Source organism: Kogia breviceps, chromosome 1 (assembly GCF_026419965.1).
Source record: "Kogia breviceps isolate mKogBre1 chromosome 1, mKogBre1 haplotype 1, whole genome shotgun sequence".
Lineage (NCBI taxonomy): Eukaryota > Metazoa > Chordata > Mammalia > Artiodactyla > Physeteridae > Kogia > Kogia breviceps.
Window position 1 is genome coordinate 91919400 of NC_081310.1, and position 20969 is coordinate 91940368.

Below are 20969 nucleotides of genomic sequence, written 5' to 3' on the forward strand. Positions count from 1 at the left end.
GTTAACCTTGACACGGAGGTGTGCACTGCAGCTCTGAACAATGAGAGATTAGTCATGTGGTGCCTTTTCTAGTCTTTTCCGGCAACTCTGGGGAAATGAATATCCTCCCTCATAAATTATCTCATTTATTAACACAATCCCATGAAAGTTGAATTTGTATCCCCGCTATAGCAGTGGGGAAAAAAAAATGAGGCACAGGGGAAGGAAATAACTTTTTCTCTTAAGAAATAGATACCCACTCTGGCAGCTGATTTGTTCCTTTGTTCATTCATTCAACATCCATTTATTGAGCATCTATTATATGCCAGCTACTCTGCTGTGTGTGAGAGATACAGTAGTGAACAAGGCACATTTCCTGACCTCAAGCAGATGGGGATTTTAAAACATGCCTGAAAATTCTTTGACCCTCATGCCATTGAGAGATGAAAACTATAACTACTTTCCTTGTGTCTGGGCTGGCCTTAGGGACTCACTTATAGCTCATAGAATGCAGCGGAAGTATGTGACTTCTGACGTTGTGGGAATTCTGAGGCTAGGTCCCCAAAAGGGCCAGCCAACTATCCCTCACTCTGAGGGAAACCAGCTGCCAAGTAAGAAGTCCAGCTAACCTGATACAGCCACAGTGGAGAGGCCACATGTGGGCGCTCTGGTCAACAGCTCCAGCTGAGCTCCCAGTCGACAGCCAGCACCAGCTGCCAGCTTTGTGAGTGAGCCGTCTTGGACGCCCAGCCTCATCTGACCTTCAGATGACTGCAACTCTCGCCAACTTCTTACTGTAGCTGCATGAGAACCCCAAGTGAGAACTGTCCAGCCTCTCCCACGTTTCTGACCCGTAAAAGTGTGAGCAAAATTAAAAAGTGGTTATATTATAGATGTTGTAAGTTGTTATATAGAAATAGCCACTGGGATAGTCAGCCTCCAAGAACTGAGAGGAGAGGCACCTCAGGGCACCCAGAGGAGATTGGGCTCAAATCCTGAGAGGAGAAATTGCTTAAATCTTCTGGTTCAGCACTGAACATAAAACATCCAGCTATCTTTCAGCTTTTATTTCTAAGTGGTCCTTGTGAAGGAAGGGATAGGCAAAAGTAGAAGAGAAAAAGTGAAATCAGCAATTTAATAAGGAAGACTTGATTTTACATGCTGCTTTGAGTTTGAGCTGACATTCCCACATCCATACACACATACATACACCACGCACACACACAGGCAGTGCAGGAGCCTGGTTAACTAGAAGTTACGGTCGTCACTAATGGCACCTACTGCTGTCAGTCTTTAGGCTGGTAATGAATAGTACTCTCTGCTTTAGGTCTGACATCCTGATTAGTTAAACTGTTTGCAAAAGTCTCTGCAGTGGCTTTGCCTCAGGCTTGTCTGTTGAGTGGTTCTGGTGCTAGACAGGGGACTAAAATGAGTAAGGGCTGCAACTGGAAGAGAGAAGCATGCTTCTCATGGTTCCATCAAGCTCTGGGTTAGTTGGAAGCAAATGAGGTAGGTGATATTGAGCGGCAACGGGTATGGGCTACTGCCTGAGAACATTTCCTATCAGAGACCAAGGTATTCACTTCTACATGGTGTCTCGCCTTTGCTTTCCCCTTTTCCTGTAGGTGTGCATGCAGGAAGCCTTCCTTTTTCTTCACAGAAGAAAAACAGAGAGGAGAGATGACAGTGGTTAATAGTGTGTCCCAACTGTTGACCTTATCCTTTTGGAAAAAGAGCAAGCAGTTCAAAGCCTCCTTTCAATTGCTAGAAGAGCAAAAGCTCTTCCTCGACCAGAATCGACCTTGCTCCTCTTCTTAACCATCAATTATGGTGGAAATCATGATGCTTTCACCAGGAATATCTGTGGGAAGCTCTTGGGATTTTGAGAGGCAGGTTTTTCCTGGTAAATCTTCTTGTTTAATTAATGTTTATAATTTTTTGTCGGTTTGAAATGAAAGAACTTTACCCCTGGGCTGTCCGAGATGTTAGCTGTCTGTTTATTCTTGCAGGGACCCTTAGGAGCAATTTGCAAACTCATTTAACCTGCAGAACATCTGTTGTAAGAATGGGTGAAGGATCTTCTTCCCCCCCAAAGGGGGCGTGTATGGCAGAAACTTGATTGGGATTCAGGGTTTGTGCTGTCTGGGCCTGCAGTGAGCCTGTTGTTTCACTGAGGTGAGTCCCAGGGTCCCATTATGAGGTGACTTTCCTCCTATCAGAGGTCTGTCAGGATTTTCAGAGACACTGTATCATTGGCACCATCTCACTTCTGAGTTGGAAACTGCATCTGCTAGGCACATTGGCCCTGGAAGTGTTTTCACCTGCTCTGCTGTCAAAGTCACGTTTGCACCTGTTTATATCATTGAAGTCCAGTGAGTTGGGGTGGAAGGGAGGATAGAATGATCCAGCTCAGTGGGGTGGGTTCTGTTCTGGGAACATCTGAACTCTGCTGGTAGGTGCTAGAAGCCCATCTTGTCTTCCCATCTCTGAGTGGAGTCCCTGCTGAGGTGGGCAGTTGATACCCATCCTTTGTTGTTGTTGTTGTTGTTCATAAGATTCCTTTATTATCTTTTTAGTGTTTACAGGATCTGAAGTCAGGTTTCTTCCTTCTACATATGGTAATTTGAGTCTTTTTCTTGTTGGCTAGAGGTTTACAATTTTATTGATCACTTCAAATAAACATTTTATCTTATTGATTTTATTTTTTACTTTTCTATTTCACTTTTTATTTTGCCTCTTTTCTGCTTACTTTAATTTGCTCATTTTTTTTTCTAGTTTCTTAAGGCAATAGCATAGGTCAGAGGTTGGCAAATTACAGCTCATGGCCTACTTTTATACACCCTCTGAGCTAAGATGGTTTTTATAGTTTAAAAGTTGTTAAAAAAACAAAAAAAAACATTTAACAGAGATGGTATATGATCCACATAGCCCCAAATGTTTACTATCTGGTTATTTATTTTTAAAGTTTACCAATTCCTGGCTTACATCATTGACGTGAGGTTTTTTTGGTCTTTTAAAATATGAGCACTTAAAGAAAAAAAAAATTCCCTTTAATCACTGCTTTAGCAGCATCCCACAACTTTGTTGCATTAAGTTTTCTTCTTCATTCAGACAAGAGTGTTTTCTAATTCCTCTTGTGATTTCTTCTTTGCCTTATGGATTATTATTATTTTTTAGCATCTTTATTGGAGTATAATTGCATTACAATGGTGTGTTAGTTTCTGCTTTATAGCAAAGTGAACCAGCTATACATATACATATATCCCCATATCTCCTCCCTGTTGCGTCTCCCTCCCACCCTCCCTATCCCACCCCTCTAGGTGGTCACAAACCACCGAGCTGATTTCCCTATGCCATGTGGCTGCTTCCCACTAGCTATCTATTTTACATTTGGTAGTGTATATATGTCAGTGCCACTCTCTCACTTCATCCCAGCTTACCCTTCCCCCTCCCCGTGTCCTCAAGTCCATTCTCTACATCTGCGTCTTTATTCCTGTCCATGCCCCTAGGTTCTTTATAACTATTTTTTTTAAGATTCCATATATATATGTGATATTTGTTTTTCTCTTTCTGACTTACTTCACTCTGTATAACAGACTCTAGGTCCATCCACCTCACTAAAGATAACTCAGTTTCGTTTCTTTTTATGGCTGAGTAATATTCCATTGTATATATGTGCCACATCTCCTTTATCCATTCATCTGTCGACAGACATCTTAGGTTGCTTCCATGTCCTGGCTATTGTAAATAGAGCTGAAATGAACATTGTGATACCACCCATCCTTTTTAATGAGAAACATTCTCAGGGACTGTTCCCTTAAACAAACCTTTGTCACCATCTGGTTAAATTCCTTAAGTATGGAAAACATAAGGACATTTTCATGACTGCTCCAAGTTGTGTGTGGTTTTGAATAAATGGTCAGAGGGTTATATTTCTTTGCAGCTGGAGAACTTAGAGGTAATTTAGGTCAGTCCTTGCATTTTACAGATGAGAAATTTGGGACTTTGAGAGTTTTGGTGCTTTGCCTGAGGTTACACAACTAGTTAGTGATAGAGCTAGGAGAAGAACCTAGATTTCCTGACTCTTAAATCAGTATTTCTATTGCACTGTATTGCATGGTCTAAAAACAGTACCCTCAAATAGATTTAAAGCAGGATTTCCACAAAAGCTCTGATCTGTGCCTTGTGGATGTTTACTGGTATATCTGGCCTCTACCCACTAAATCCCAGTAACAACCATTTCCCCACCTAGTTGTGACAAACATAAATGTCTCTGGACATTGCCAAATGTTCCGGCGGGGGGTGGGCCACAAAATTGTCCCCTGTTGAGAACTGATTAAAGGTAGTGTCTCTTTAAATAAGAAACATTTATTTAATGCCTTGCTGGAGTGTGTGAGTATAAAATGGACTTAAGTAGCAGTCAGGGGTATGAGAAGACATCCTGCTTCCTGATCAACTGTGACCACACAGGATCATGGAGGCTAATAAGACCATATTGCCTGTCCCTGCATTTCAATGTTCAGATCGTAATGTTACCATAGCAGGGGAGGAGAGACTGATGGGGTGAGGGAAAGGCTTAAGGAAATCAGTAAGGTATTTTGTCTTTAAGGAAACAATTGCTATAGACTTTATTATCTGAAAGACTTGTATCCAGAATATACAAAGGACTCTCAAAATTCAATGATAAGAACATATACAATCCAATTTTAAAAGTGTGCAAAAGATTTGGACACTTCACCAAAGGAGGTAAGTGGATAACAAATAAGCACATGAAAATATATTCAGTATATTCAGTATATTCAATCATTAGTCATTAGGAAAATGCAAAGTAAAACTGTAATGAGATATCACCTCATAACTGTAAGAATGACTAAAATTAAAAAGACTGACCATATCAGGTATTGATAGGATGTAGGGGAACTGGAACTCTTGACATAGTGCTGGTGGGAATATAAAATGGCACAGCCACTTTGGAAAACAGGTTGGCAATTTCTTAAAATGTTAAACATATACCTACCATATAATCCAACCTTTCCACTTCTAGGTATTTATCCAAAAGAAATGAAAGCATGTGTCCATGCACAGACTTGTGCATGAATGTTCATGGTAGCTTTAAACTTAATAATAATCCAAACTGGAAACAACCCAGATGTCTATCAGCAATTCCTTTTTAGACGTTGCTTTGTGAATGAGACATTTTCAAATCCTGCCAACTAATCAGGTTTGGTACAGAAACAGGTCAGACTAAGAGCATCTGTTTAGGCCCAAATACTGGCTTGCTTTTGGTGTATGTTAGTATGCATGGAATTAGGATGGTGGTTTAATGTGATAGAAATAATACAGTGCTATTCTGGCCTGGAATCTACACTATTTGGCTCCTGACGCTGGACAAGTCATTTATTGGGTCTCTCGGCCTTGGTCTTTTCAAATCTAAAATGAAAAGCCTGGATAACGGTGTATGATATGGCAGGTCCATTTTAGCTCTCCCTTTCTGTGCTATGAGTGTGTCCTGATGGTATCTGAACAGAGTGAGCATGGCCAGTTTGTCCTCATTGGAGAGATCTGCCTCAATGAAGCACAAAAGCTGTTGAGAAGAAATGCTGTCCATTATTAAGTTGGGTAAAACATGGGATTCAGGGATTTTTAAAGCTCTGGAAGTCATTTTGTGGGAATCAAATTTAAAGCTAAAGCAAAGTGTGAATCTTATTTGCTGGCACCAGGGACCTTAGCCCCCCTTGGACTCTGTCCTTCAGTGACCCCTTTTTGACTGTGTGGTCTTGGTTTGGTGCTGGGTTCCTGATGATTATCAAGAGAGACCTAAACTCAAGAGTGAGAACATCTAGCATGTTTTGTATTGTCCCAGTTCCTTTCTTCCTGGCGTGTAGGATTAGCCAATGCCATGATTGTAAAAGCATTTGCTTTCCTTGCCTCTCTCTTTCCCTCCTGTCTGATACCTCAAGAGAAATGCTCCTTATCTAGTAGTATCCCAACAATGCACAGCAGTGTTATTTGAAAGGAAAACATAAATAAGGAACTTCTGCAGAACTAGAGGAACTGAATTGCATTTTCTTTCCTCCATCTGTTTGTGCCTGAATGCCTCCTTTGTCTGGCTTCGGGAATGCCCAGGCCTGGGTCACCTTTCCTGGAGCAGATATGGCAGACTGCAGGTCCTACCTGGCAGCTTTGCGAGTGCTTACTTTGTAAGATGGATTACACACTTCTTGTTTTCTTAATAAAGGGTGTGAAAGATGTGAAGACTTTTTAGATTGGGGTAGCAGCAGTATATAATTTCTGTTCTTGTTTCTATGTCCAGACTCCAGATCTTTCCCAACTCCCATTCTCTACCCTAATTAGATGTTTCAGGTTTGACAATGTACCTGCCAGATTCCTTTTGTTTTTTCCCAAAACAGTTTCTACTTTCTGTCTACTCCAGAGAGCTCCTCCTAGAACTTCAGCATCTTATTCCCAATTGAAATTTAACTTTCCAAGGCTACTTTGGGAAAAAGTTAGGTCTAATTGTCAGACTTGATGCCTGCTTATAGTCTGCAGTCCTAGATAAGAAAATAAGCAGCAGGCTGTGGAGACATATTCCATCTTATCATCCATAATTTTAATGTCTTATTAATTGGTTGGGCACCAACTGTTTTCTAAACAGAAAGTTGAATAACACAAAAGGATTTTTAACAGTCCTTCCTGGAGTAATTGAAGTTAAAAGTCTTTTGCTAATATGGGTATGGCATGTTAGGTAACCAGCATCATGGTTCTCGGCACAGAGAGCATAATTCTTTCATAAGGCTTTGTACCGTAGGAAGTAGACTGGCAGTAACGATTCCCATGAAATAAAAGTGATAATTGAGACTCAAGCAGTTAAGTACCTGAGGTCATGCATATAGTAAGTGATGAGACTGACCTTTAAATTCTGATCTTCAGACTTGATGCCAAGTCCAGTATGTCTTTTATTACCTATGCGCATTTCTATGTGTTTGTTACTTATGGAACTATTCTACTATTCCCATAAGCTGCTCTCATTAGATTAAAAAAATTAACACTTTATTGGTAGTGGATATTATGAGAGAATAGCATAAATCAGAGGGACTTCTAAATATACTCTTCTTCTACCTGAAAAAAAGTTTTCAGCAGGAAAGAAGGGAGGGGACAGCTTACATCAGTTTCCTTATGGTCCTGCAGCTTAAGGGGTTGTGGCCTGGACATTGCTGATCACCCTCACACTCAAGTGTTTTCTCTAGAGCTCCGAGGTGACAAGGCCCAGCAAATGGGTAGAGGTCATTCTTATGTGCCACTTTACTCACTCCAACTCTATCAACACAAATAACAACAAACCATAAACACTCATATCCCTAATTCATTTCCTTTGGAGATTGGAGGTTTTGTTACATATACCATAGAAGTCTTTAGGGGACCCACCTCAATGTTTTTTTTTTTATCTTGACTTAAATCCAACTCTTCTTGTTTCCTTCTCCATCAACAACCACCACCACCCCCCACCCCCGCTCCGGCTTTCTGTCAAGGGGTGATGGACAATAGATGGTAGCAACAGTTTCTATGGTAACAGCATCTGAGTCATCTCCTTGGAAACTTGCATAAAGACCTTCCATCTTCAGACCAGCTCAGTGCAACTTGGAAGGTCTTTGTTCCCTTGAATGTATCAGCATGGGGGAGCAAGCTCTCCCAGGCCTTGGCCACTGCAGTTTCCTTTGGCTCCTGATGCCCATGGCACTTTGGGTATAGAGTTGGATTCAGGCAAAGGTGGGGGTTGGAGGGACCTGGAGTGCTTTTCTCAGCCTAACCCATGGCCAGAATGCATTGTCTATGGTCCAGCACCAGATACCCAGCAGATTTAGCCAATAGGCCTCTTGCTTTTTAAAAGGCCAGATGACTCAACCAAGGCTCCCACAGTGACCAGCAATGGATCCGAATAAAGCAATACTACATATGAACACAGATGAGCTGGATATTTTGACATGATCATGAAGAGAATACTGAAATAGGGCACTGTGGGATAGCTTGTAAGAGTCCCTTTCCTTGTGGTGTCCTTCAAATGCAGCAGTTTTGTTACTTAAATGAAAGCAGAATGGTTTCCAGCAGCTAAGAGCATTAACTCTCTTGTCATCAACCATGCCAAGTAACAATCACAAACGTTGCCGTTGTGCTTCATATTTTATAGATCATTTTCACATTGAGGAGCTCAACTGTTTATTCAGTTCAACACATTAATTTGAAACCTACTATGTGCACATATTGTGTTGGAGTTTGGGGCACAGTAGTGAGAAAAAAATAGACATGGTCTGTGCCCTAATGAAGTTGACAGAAAAGAGAATCACGGGCTAATTAGATAATTACACAAGAGCATGAACATTCAACTAAGATCTGCTAAAGGAGAGGGTCCATGGTATGATTAGTGTGCATGATATGGGGATTTGACCCATTGGAGACACTTCCCTGAAAAAGTTATGGTTGTACTGATGCCTGATCAACAGGGGCTTTTGCATAGAGACACTGAAGACTTGAAGGGCAACTTTACTTACTACCTTGTACTTACGAGTTAGCTTTTCTTCTGTCCTTGACTTGTTCCTCCGGATGGAACATGATTCTGCGTTCAGGGAACATGTTTTCTCATGTCTTGGTATCCACTGTAGCTGTGCTATTCAATTCAATAGCCATTGGACATGTGTGAGAATTTAAGTTTAAAGTAGAGTTCAGTTCCTCAGTTGTACTAGCCACATTTCAAGTGCTTAGTAGTCTAGTGTGTAAGCACAGATAAAGAACATTTCTATTATTCTAGAAAGTTCTGATGGACTGTTCTATAGCACCTGGTACATATGACACTTAATTGGCCCAAATAAATATGTACTGATTGAGCCCTCAGATAAGCAAAGCCTTTTTCTCATGGGTGAAGCTGAGGGCAGTTACTGATTTGGGAAAAACTGATATTTTGCCCTGTCACCATTATGAACTATCAGAGAAAAATTAAAAACACACAACAGCAAACAAGGCACTTTGCATTCTTAGAAAACCAAAATTAACAATTATCCTATCAAGTTCTGGTCAATAAGATAAGTGAAAGTTTAGGCATTTCCCATAATCTTGGATTCCCCTGCTTCTCCCTCGACTCTTGAGATGCTGAGATCTGAGGAAATGTTACCACCTTTGTGGATATAATACTGTGAGAAAGTTGCAGTTTTCCCACCAGAACAGACTAATCTTGTGGGCTTTTTTCTTTTGATTATCTGTTGATTTTCATTTACCAAGCCACTTTTTTTTAAAAAATGTTTTTTGCTGACACAGACAAGTAGTTTGGTTGAAGGTTTATCTTTTTAAATTCATGATTCCAGAAAATAAGAAGCAGACATATGCTGTACCAAGGAAATGATAATTCCTGTCTTGGGGAGTTAATGTCGGCTCCTGTAGAGGCTCCTTAGTGGTTGAGGTGGAAAGGGGAGATAGGATTCCTGGATTCTGGAGCCGTGTGATTTTGGCCAACGTGGCGAAACCAAGTTAAGAACCATTTATTTTTCTAATAGGGTTTTTTGTTTTTGTTTTTGTTTTTTGTGGTACGCGGGCCTCTCACTGTTGTGACCTTTCCTGCTGCGGAGCACAGGCTCCGGATGCACAGGCTCAGCGGCCATGGCTCACGGGCCCAGCCGCTCTGCGGCATGTGGGGTCTTCCCAGACCGGGGCACCAACCCGTGTCCCCTGCATCGGCAGGCGGATTCTCAGCCACTGCGCCACCAGGGAAGCCCTCTAACAGGGGTTTTTGATGAGATGTTTTGTATCATTGACTCTAATTTTTTTTAAAGTCAGGACCTCATAGGGCTAGGATTTCTGGAGCCCCAGAACAGATCAGGAGGGTGCCACTGGTTGGGAATTACATGTGTCATCATGTGTAGGAATGGGTGAACATGAAAGTTACCATCACCCCATGTGGCTGACACCTCCCCCTCCCTCACTCCTGACCCCTGCACGCACCATGCTGACCCTAACAAAGTGTTTCTAATTTTCACTTGAAAATGATCTGAACGTGTTTAGGTTGATGGGCCGTCTTCTCATTAAGATTTCATAAGCTTCCCGGGAGTGTAGAGAAACCTCCCTAGGTCTGCTTGCTTAGAGCCTTTTGTTTGGACCCTGAAGAGGAAGTATGCAGCTTGTTAATGAGAGTCACAGATGAAAATTAAAGTTGTGGGCACTTGGAACCCTAGCAAAGGCCAAAGATTTTGAGGTGAGCTCTAGGGAAGTGAGCATGTAGGAGTAGGCAATAATGTACAGAGTTGAGAACGCCTGAGGGGAAAGCAGTGGGGCCGGTAGAGGAGGAGGAGGAGCATGGGAAACTTGGACTTGGGAGGCAGGGTTGGCAAGCTGGCTCCACCACTGCCTTGCTGACTGACTAGTAATAGGCAAACATGTTGGTTATTTTACCTAAGGAATATGAGGCCTTGAGAATCTACGTGGATGTGTTTTCTGCAGTGGCTGGTGTGTCATGAGAGGCTGGGATTGATGAGCGGTGACAAAGGAGAAAGGATGTGAGGATAGTATGTTTTAAATTATAAGTGACTTTTGTTGCAGTACTGTATAGTAAAGCACTGCTTACAGAAATTACAACTGTAGACCACTATAAACAGGGCACAGGGCTGGGCTTTTTACCAACACAATCCGTAGAGTGGGCGATGTCGTCCTCCTTTGGCAGGTAGAGAGACTGAGGCTTAGAAGGCTTGAGTAACTTCCCTGGCCTCACACAGCTGATAGACGCCAGATCTTTCTCCAAGCCCCTATTTTTGCCACTATTCCTGCTTCCTCTCCAGAGAGGCCCTTTGTGATCCATTTCAATTCGGACATTTTATGATACTGTTAAAATGCTTTTCTTCAAAAGGCCCTTTAGAAAGCTGTTAGAGCTCCAGGAATAGTACAGATTGAATATGCTCATCAGTTAAACATATTTACATCTCCTTTGGGGCTGTGGAATCAGGAGGGTTAATTAGCATCTGTCAGGCTGTTCTAAAGTACTGGGAAGGACTCAAGATGACCTTGAAGAGCATTTTATTTTGAGGTGGCTCCCAGAGTTTGTATTATAGATTGGTCAATCTTTTTCCCCATCTCCGACAGCTTTTATTTACAATGGCTCTTTCTCCGGAAGCTGGGATCTACATCTTTACTCTGCTTGTCTGTTCCAGCTGGCCCTGGCCAGACTGAAGTCAGCACCCTAGACCCGTCCCCAAACAGTTCTTTTTTCTCCCTCAACTCCTTTTACTGTTTCTTGCTGAGAGACCCGGGTAGCTGGCCCAGGAGAGGGAATTCAATGTGAGTTATTTGCTGATGAAGATTTTTTTTTTACAAGATAGGCAATGAATTGCTGTGAGCTATCTACATTCTCTGATTTCCTCTCTCATGACCTTCCATTGCTGTGTGCAAGGTGTTGATCAGGACAGGAGTCCCAGCCAAGGTGAGAGCTGTAATCAGTGGCCATAGAGTGAACAAGGTCAGATGGATGGATCCTTTGGATAATGACCTCTGGTAGCATTGTAAACTCATTGCATGAATGTAGTCTCATATACAAGAGAAACATTGAAAAACAAACAGTGCAAGTGATTGTTTTCTGTGTGAGCAAGCTAACCCAGATTTTAAGGGTAGGAATCTGGTTAATAAAAATTCAATAAATTGGAATAGAGATAAGAAGACAGGGGCCAAATTAGCATCAGCCATATACTGAGTCCAACCCGTGAGACTATGTCTGGCATTATGGCAGAGTATCTGAATGATTGTTTTGCTCCACCATCATCTGGTGTGTCAGTAAACATTCTTGCAGCTGTTTTCCTTACTTTGGCTTCTGGACTGAACTTGATCTTCTTATGGATTTAACTCTCCTTCCAAAAGGCTTTATTACATTTGCACTCCTTGTGAGTCCTTGGGACTTTCAGCTGTTGGTCAAAGCCTGTGCTGATGTGGACAATGTTTAATTTACTGTTTCCTTTCTGACCTGCCTCTGTAAATTAATCATCTTTGAATGCTAGCATTACTCATCTTACTCTACCATGTTTGCTTCTCAACTTCTTTGCTTTCCTTCCTCCTCTCTTGGAGGCACACATATACTTACACATGTGGGTGTGCACACACAAATGTGTGCTTATTATATGTGAACAAGGTCTCTTGTCTCTTAAGAACAGAGTGGTTGATGATGCAAAAGTCATTTCTCATTGAGTCTTAGGATCCCTCATGTTTGGTCTGAGTCAGGGATTTTTATTTTTTTACCCTGTCAACTAGAGCCAGATACCTAGAGCTGCTTGTGAATGTACCCCCTTATTTAGGAATTAACTTCTTTTAGATTATGTCTCAATGAATCCAGGACCTTCAGTCATTTCAACACTTCTTAAGCACCTTCCACTTACAGGGTGTGCTCTTCTCACTCCAAATTATTTCTAGGGGAAACTGATTTTTGTACAAGTTTTTCCCCAGGATTGGTCAGAAAGCTTGTGTGTTAGAGGTGAAAGGGCCACACTGGAGGGGAGATAGATGCACAGAAAGGAAAAGTGGGTCATCCAAGATAATAAAAACTTAGCTTATTACACAGCCACCCACATTCAGACCTTGAATCCATGTCAAATGCTGCAGAACTTTCTGGTTGGACGGGAATGGAAAGGGAGCTCTGGCTGGAACTTGCCAAAAGCCAGGGAGTTAACACATTGGGAGGACAGTGCAAGCCAGTGGGTTTCTCCGTTCACATCTATATGTGATTTTTCTAAAAAGTGCTGCCAGAGGTCACATAAGCGGTAAGAAATCCAGGTCCAAATCTGGTACAAACATAAGAATTGTCAAAGGCAACATGATCTGTAGTGATAGTGGGGCGGGGCGGTGGTAGCGGGAGGTGGCCGTCTGCTGCCTGTGTAGGTCTTGAGGTTAGGTTGCCATCTTAGTACCATGGATCACCTTGATTGTAACCCCTGGTTGCTGAACCTGACTTAGCCATGCATCTCTTTAGATTTTCTTTAGTGACCATAGACATTTCTCTTTTTTATCCAAATTTCAGGGAGGACATTTCTGCCTTTAAGCAACTCCATTAATCAAATGTACCAGACTTATTGCCTTGTTTTGGTTATTTAAAAAATTGGCCATGAACTGTCCCCTGGCTAAATTTCAAGCCTGATTTCTACCCACTCCCCTGTGCTCATTTCCTCCAAATGCACAGGGCTGTTTGCATTTCCCGAACACTGAGTTGGTACCTGGAGGCCACAGCTCGTGTTCTTGTTGTTCTCTCCCAGCCTCATATTCCCCTCTTACCTTGTCTCCCTGGGCAACCCCTGATCATCCTTCCATTTTACTATATAGTGTTTATAACATTGAATCAGAATTATTAGACGTCTTTTACTCACTTGTGTGTCAGCCCTGTGAGATTAGGAACCACATCCTAACAATTTTTGTATGACCTGCTTCCTTATCCCTGTATCTTCCAACAGGACCGTGAGTGGGATATGGGGGCTGTGATGCTGGTGGGGTTGGGCAGGAGAGAATTGATTAAAAAAAAAAACAACCCAGGTGGGTAGGAGGCATAGATGCAGCTCCCACCATGCTTCTTATCTGTAATCTTTTCCTCTCACTTGAATCTACTTCTACTTCCCTGGGTTCTCCTCTCCTACCTTGGTTTGTTTCCAGGTTGACATATAAGTGGTCTCTTGTAGTTGCATGTTATCTTATATCCATGGCTCAACTTTTAGCTGTAGATGTTTTTGTCTCCCCATTGGTCAAGCCTTTAAGATCTACGGTGGAAATCTTCTGACAACAGTGCCTGTCTCACCTATTGCAGGATTGGTTGATATTCTGGCAGGTACTGGCTGTCATTCTCTGTCGTTTGTATTTCTTTAGGCTACCTCCTACATGTGAGCTTTCAGGGAGGGGGAGAGTGCCCATAAACAAGTCTACCACTAGGGTAAATAAATGTGTCTTTGTAGGATTTACCATTAAATCCTAAGGTTTAAATGCTTATATAAGCGTAGGGGATTTGACATAAGGTCAATAACAAAGAAGTAGCCCTGGGGTTGGCAGGGTGTGCTGTGGGTATTCACAGTGGCATGTATAGGATGATGTTTGGTTGATTCCATTAGTATCCTTTCTCTCAGCTTGTAAACTTTGTGGTTTCCATACTTGCTATTGCTCAGGCATCATCATCTTTCTTAATGTTGCTCAGGAAGAGTACAAAAGACAACCTGTAACCTCTGATATGGTTTGTTTGGTTATGGTTCTCATCTGGGACAGAGTTCACATGTTTGTATACAAGTGGTCTCTCTGGCACCATACCCCTGTGCACTCTCCATCTTTTCTGAGTTAGATTGCTTTTGGGTGACGGACTTTGGCAACATTTTCAGTCTTTTAAAAGACAGTCCCATGTCCAAAAAGGCATTCCTCAGATGTTTCTGGAGTTGTGAATCAGGCTGTTCATTATAAACACTTGGAAGAATGTGCTGGTTTCTCACCTTCAGCACAGTGGGCCATTTCTAACAATACCGATATAGTCTCTTATGTTTGTACAATCAGAGGATGGTACTATTGTCTGATTTTCTTCTCCGTGAATTTTTTATTTTTGTGATTGCTTTTGAAAATGTTCTGTTCAAATTTTGTATAATAGTTTGACTTTGCCATTCTTTGTTTCCAATTTCATATAGTTCCATCGTTCAATATTTACGTGATTGTGGCTTGGTTCTTATATTTTATTGTGGAATAAGACTGAATATGAGTTTTTTCTTAGTTGAACTGCCAAACAGTCATTAAAGTTTACTATCAATTATGTTAAGTTCACATCATATATAAACACAAAGTCAAAAAGCATTTAAAGGTTTTAAGTGTTTTTTAAAAGCATTAAAACATTAACATGTATATGTTATAGGGTTGCAAATCTTAATTTAAGAAAAGTTAAACCTCTCAAATCTGGCTTGTGCAAAGTAGAGTGGATTACGTTTCAGAAAGAAATTTGGCACTTGTATTTCGTAGTTGCATTTATTCCCCATTTATTTGTAATTTAAACAATCTGCACTTTGTGCTTGTGTTTTTCTCCGAAGAAACTAAGACACCCTTAAAAAACCACTTTAACTAAGAGCATGCATATTCTAGTTGCATTGTTTGGGTTTTGTTGTCTTTGAGAATCCCCTTGTAGTTTCTCCCCCTTGCAGAATGTAGTGATGTTGTTTCTATGGAAACAGTGATGTCATGGGTATGAATGGGGCTTTGTGACCACCAGGAGTGCCATATATCAAGGCCAGTGATAGAGCCCAGCTTTACCTATGAAGTTGCTAATGGGACTCTGTTGTCAGCAACTTGAAATATATATGACTGGGAGGAAAGTGGATTTGTGTAGCAATTCTGGACAGCCCATATGGAATGTGTATTTGTGAAGCCATGTGTATGTGATTGTGAAATAAATCCTGCTTCACGGTTTGACTTTAGAACATCCGGATTCCCAGGTCCATGAGGTGGGAACTCGTAACCTATGAAATCAAGCTCCCAGCATCTATGGAAGAAATGAAGGAGAAATATGTCTCCAGGGTTTGGTATCCAGATACATAAGGCTTGCAGTGTCAGCATTAATACAAATCGGAGCTTTGTAATAATGCATGTAATAAATAGGCATTGATATACAGTAGACATATAGTTTAGTTTAACTTGAATGCATTTAAATGTTCTCTAAATGTAAATGACTTGATGAATAATACAAATTATGACTAATTGATCAGAGCCAGAGTCTGATTAAGCAGCATACTGTAACTTATATTTCTGAAGAGTGTGGCCCTGTTCAGAGAGGTGGTCTGGAAAGGCTAAGCTCTTAATTCAGTGATTGCTCCCACTTTTGTTTTTGCCTTTCCTCTTTTAGAACTGCATCCAGATCTTGCAGCTCACTCTTTTGACCATTATCAGGATATATGATATTTGATTTTTTTTAATGGTCCAAATCATGTGGAACCAAGTTTAATGATTGCCTATCTTGATAATTCAACTTTGGCTATTCCAGTTAAAAATGAAGTATCATTACAAAGTAATGAGACAGATAATGATGTAGTTTGTATATTCGTTCTAAAATAACTTCTTAAAGGGTGATTTCCTTAAACTTTCAAGCAGTTATTTCATTAGATTTTATTATGTTCCCAAGGTGACTTCTTTGAGGGTGAACTTTTTTTTGGATCTATAAGTTCAAGTATACATGACAGAAATAAATCTCTCTGATAAATACGGCCTTAATCCATTTGGGCTGCTATAACAGATACCATGGACTTTGTGGCTTACAAACAACAGAAACCTATTTCTCACAGTTCTGGAGGCTGGAAGTTCAAGATCAAGGCACTGAAATGGTCGGGCTCTGGTGAGGGCCCTCTTCCAGGTTGCAGACAGCCATTTTCTCATTGTATCTTCACATGGTGGAGAAGGTGAGAGAGCTCTGTGGGGTCTTTTTTTAAGGGCACTAATCTCATTCATGAGGACTCTACTCTTATGACCTAATCACCTCCTCCCAGAGGCCTCACCTCCTAGTAGCATCACATTGGGGATTAGAATTTCAACACAGGAATTTTGGGAGGACACAGACATTCAGCCTGTAACACATCATAAATCTCATTTCGTGTCAGACAATGAGATTTTCCGTGTAAGTAAAGTTTTAGCTTCTCCCTCTAAGCATTAGTCCTGTCTTTCAAAATTAATAATCATTTAATTGAAATATTTCATGATCTGTCATGCCCTCTTTCTTAAAGAAACTTTATAGAACGAAACTTAACTTTTTTTTCCCCATGGCTCAAAGTCATTATTTTGAATTCTATTTGTAATATTAAACCAAAATAACGAAGTACTGTCCTCAGAGGTCATGGAGGGAACATAGTGCTAATTTATTTCCACTTTATAAATGACACAAGTTGCTCCTTTTTTTGTTTGTGTGTTTTTAGTTTTCCTCTACTTTCCATCTTTTTTTCTGTTTTATCCCTTGCTTTGAGGTTACTGGTGTTTGCTTTCTGAAGCTGTCAGTGTGGCTGACTCTGCTAGGCTGAATAATGGCCCCTAAAAGATGTTTGTGTCCTGGTGCTCTCTTACGTGGCAAAAGAGACTTTGCAGGTGTGATTAATCTCCACGTGGAGATCCTTTACTTACCCTGTTTTTTCCATATGGGCCCAATATAATCACAAGGGTCTTTCTGTGGGCAAGGCAGGAGATCAAAGAGATTTAAAGATGCTAATAAGCTGCTGGCTGTGATGATAACAAAGGGGCCATGAGCCAAGGAATGCAAATAACCTCTAAAAGCTGGAAAAGTCGAGGAAATGGATTCTCTAGAAGGAATACATCCCCGTGGACTCATTTTAGGCTTCTGACTTCCAGAGCAATAAGATGTTAAATTTGTGACATTTTTAAGCCACTAAGTTCATGGTAATTTGTTACAGCAGCCATAGGAAACTAATACATTGACCCTGGCTGTTGCCCTCCTAATTTGATGCATTATATCGGATGACTGAATTTACTATACATATACCTTCTGTCCAGCAAACATTTGTTATCAATTTTGTATCAGGTGTTCAGAATGAAATAAGACACAGTGTGTCCCACATCTCAGTTTTGCTGTGCACCTAGTCCAATTGGGAGATTGAGCTGGGAAAAGACAGATAAAAATATCTTTGCAATCTAATCTATTAGGTGCTGAAACTGAATAAAGAATGAATAAAGATCAAAGAATGGTAGGAATTCAGAAGAAGAGGCAACTATCTTATTTGGTGGGGATCCAGAATGTTCAGGTCTTACAGAATGAATGTGTATGTGATTGGTGGGGAGAGGAAGTGTGAAAGGGGAGTCATGACTGACTGAAAAAGTGGTAGATGGGCAAAGCCCATTGCAGGTAATGCAAAATTCATAAATCACCTTCAGTTGATTTTCTTTTGAGGGAAGTAGATGAAGACCCTGCAGACACTCACACCTGTTTTGGTTTTCTAAGGCCCTCTTTGCCTTTTGTCCTGCATGTTGGCTGGATATTTAGTCCTTCACGCTGCAAAATTTTACCCATGGATAAGAGAAGCATCAATTACCTATAAATATAAACCAAATTAACACCTAACCTGTGGCCAATGTACTTTCTGGAATATTCCTGAAGCCCTCATTCTTTTACTGACTATAGCAAAGAGCAGCTCCTGATCCTAAGAAGATCAGGGCTCTCATAGGTATCTTCATTAAATCTTTTAAGAGTTAATAGTGTCATAAAATATAACCGGTTTCACTTTTGGTTCAAATTCCATTTTTTTTGAGGGGGTAACTTCCTCATGGTAGTAATTCAGTGATATTCTAATGGAAAGATTTTGTTAATTCATGAAGGATTGAAGAACACAATCATATTTAGATTAGCTTGTATTTTAATGAAGGGAAAATAGGGCATCTGGTTCACCAAGAATTTATAGCTACTTTAATTGCAAATTGTGTAGAATGATTTAGCATCCCTTTGTTCCTGCTTAACAGTTATCATCACATCCAAACTGTTTACTGAGTACCAGCTAAGTGTGAAGCATTGTTTGAAGTGCTGTGGGAGGTGTAAAGCTACTAGTTATCTTAATAGTAGCATAAAAAACATTTAATCATTTAACCCATTTATTGAGCCATTTAAATGAGCCTAGGCACTCTTCTAATCTCTTTAGATATATTATCTTGTTTGATCTTCAGAAGAATTGCTTACTTGCTGCTCAAGCTCTATTTTCTTTTCACCTCTCTCTCCTCGTAAACTGACTTCCAGCCTCATCTTTCTGCAAGAATAATTCTTGTTAAAGAAATTAGTGATCACTCTCTCCAAACCCATCGGATGTTTTTCAGTCATCTTCCTTGACTTCTCAGGAACATTTGTCACCATTGATCATCACCACTTCCTTTAAAGTTTTTGGCTTTGTCAGTACATCACACCTTCCTGATTTTACCCCCTCTGGCTATCCTTTCTATTAGATTGAATCATATAGAAATAGCTGGTAGTCAGCTATTTTGGTCCAAGAAATGGCACTTCCCTGTGGTTTCATAGCGAAGTTGGTCCTATTATAGTCTATAAGTTTGAGTTCTCTTATTTTCTCTCTTTATGCTGCCATTGGGTAATCTCATATACGTTTACAACTATACACAGGCAATCCAGAATTTGTATGTTTGAGTGAGACCTCTTCTCTGACTCCAAATTTTTATTTTTACCACTGATTACTTGACGTCTCTTCTTGGATTTCTCAAGGATACTTCGGTATCATCATGTCCAGAATCAAACTCTTGCTCTTCTTCTGTGAATCTGGTTCTCTTCCAGTTATCCTGGTCCAGTGACTGGCACCACCATGTATACGGTTGCACAAACATTAGTAACCTGTCTCTTGGTCCCTTGCTCTTTCTCCAGTCCCTGTTACATTTACTTCTGTACTAGGTCTTGAATGCAACAGCTTCTCTTCATCCCCAGTACCCTCCTAGTGGTCCTAGTTCAAGTGGACTATTGCAGTAGCATCTGAATGGTCTCCCTACATCTTTGCCAGCCTTGCCCCACCCTTTTGGTCTGTTCTTCATACTGTGACCAGAGTGAGCTTTTGAAATCAGAATCTTCAGCCATGCCCCTCCTCATCCTCCCAACTTAAATATATTCTTTGCTTCCTTTTTCTCTTAGGCTAAAGGCCACACTTCTTAACATGGCCTTACTGGTGCAAGGTGGCCCCCTGCCTCTTTCTTTAGCCTCTTCTCCCTTCACTGCTCCCTTCCTGTCTTTTCTGGGGTCACACTGCTCTTCTTTCCATTTCTGTGGCCTCTGTACTCCCTCCAGCCCATGGCCTTTGCCTAGGTGATGACCTTTGCCTGGAATATTTTTCCTCCCTTCTTTGCTTTCTTAGCTTCTATTTATGTTTTAAATTTTTACATGTCAGTTTCTTGAAGAGGCCTTCCTTTTCTTTCCTGACAAGGTCACATCTCCTGAAAATAAGCTCATTTTCTTGATGAAAATCCTCAGTTACAATTTTATGTGGATTTGTGTGATTCTTGGATGTGTACATCCTCATAACAACTCCAAATTAGGCTGATCCCATTTTACAGATGAGAGAACTGGGGCAGGTGATTTGCCTGAGCTAATTCAGCTAGAAGGTTGACTCAGCTGGGAGTTGAACCCAAATCTGTGTGATTATGTATTTATTAATGCTAGGATCAGTTTTGAGGAACAGAAAAACCTGAAATAACAGAAGTTTATGCACAAGGTAGAAGTCTTTCTTTGTCATGTAGTACTGTCCCAAGGTGGTTTGGTAGCCTGTAGTGTCAGAGACCTTGGTTACTTACATGTGTTGCTTCACTTGATCTTAACTTGACCTTGTGGTCCAGCATGACCTTGTCTGAGGCCAGGGAGGAGCACAGAGGGCACATGCAACTACCTCTTAAGGAAGGTTTCCCTAAGCTGCCATGGGGCACTTTTGTTTATGTCCCATTGGCTCGAACTTAGTCTTATGGCCACATAAACTGCAAGGGAGGCTGGGAAATGAAGTCACTATTCCAGGTGGCTCTGTGCTAGCTAAATATTGGGGTTTCTGTTACCCTAGGAGGAGAAGCTGTGTGTATCAGGAGATTACAGGTAGTCTCTTTGTAAGACTGTAAAACCCAAGCTCTTGAGCACTCAGCTTGCAAGTTCCTGGTCTCAAGGATTTCTGTTTTACTAGGGAAACAAAATATAAACAAATGATAAGTTAACAGTAAAAGAGAAATACCAGTGAAATAATATCAGTAATAGGATGTTACCAAGCATGTGGTATGTGTTCAGAAATATCAGATAATTTTTGGTGGAATCCAGGAAGGCTTCAGTTGTTAAGTGGGCACGGCAGTCCATCACCATGAATCACTTGGTAAAAAAATTATCCCTTTCTAGTTCCCTTTCATTCTTTCTGATGATATCAACACCTGATATTTATCTTTACCATTCTAATACTGGTTATAATAGGATTGCTTTTTAATCTCATTGGTGTCAGTGAAGCTTTTGTTTG

General features: G+C 40.9%; 1 protein-coding gene across 6 annotated transcripts in view; it reads left to right on the forward strand.

Annotated features, from left to right (window-relative positions):
* Positions 1–20969, forward strand: part of LOC131741133 (carboxyl-terminal PDZ ligand of neuronal nitric oxide synthase protein) — a 307112-nt gene that overhangs the window by 165217 nt on the left and 120926 nt on the right. The window lies entirely within an intron of this gene.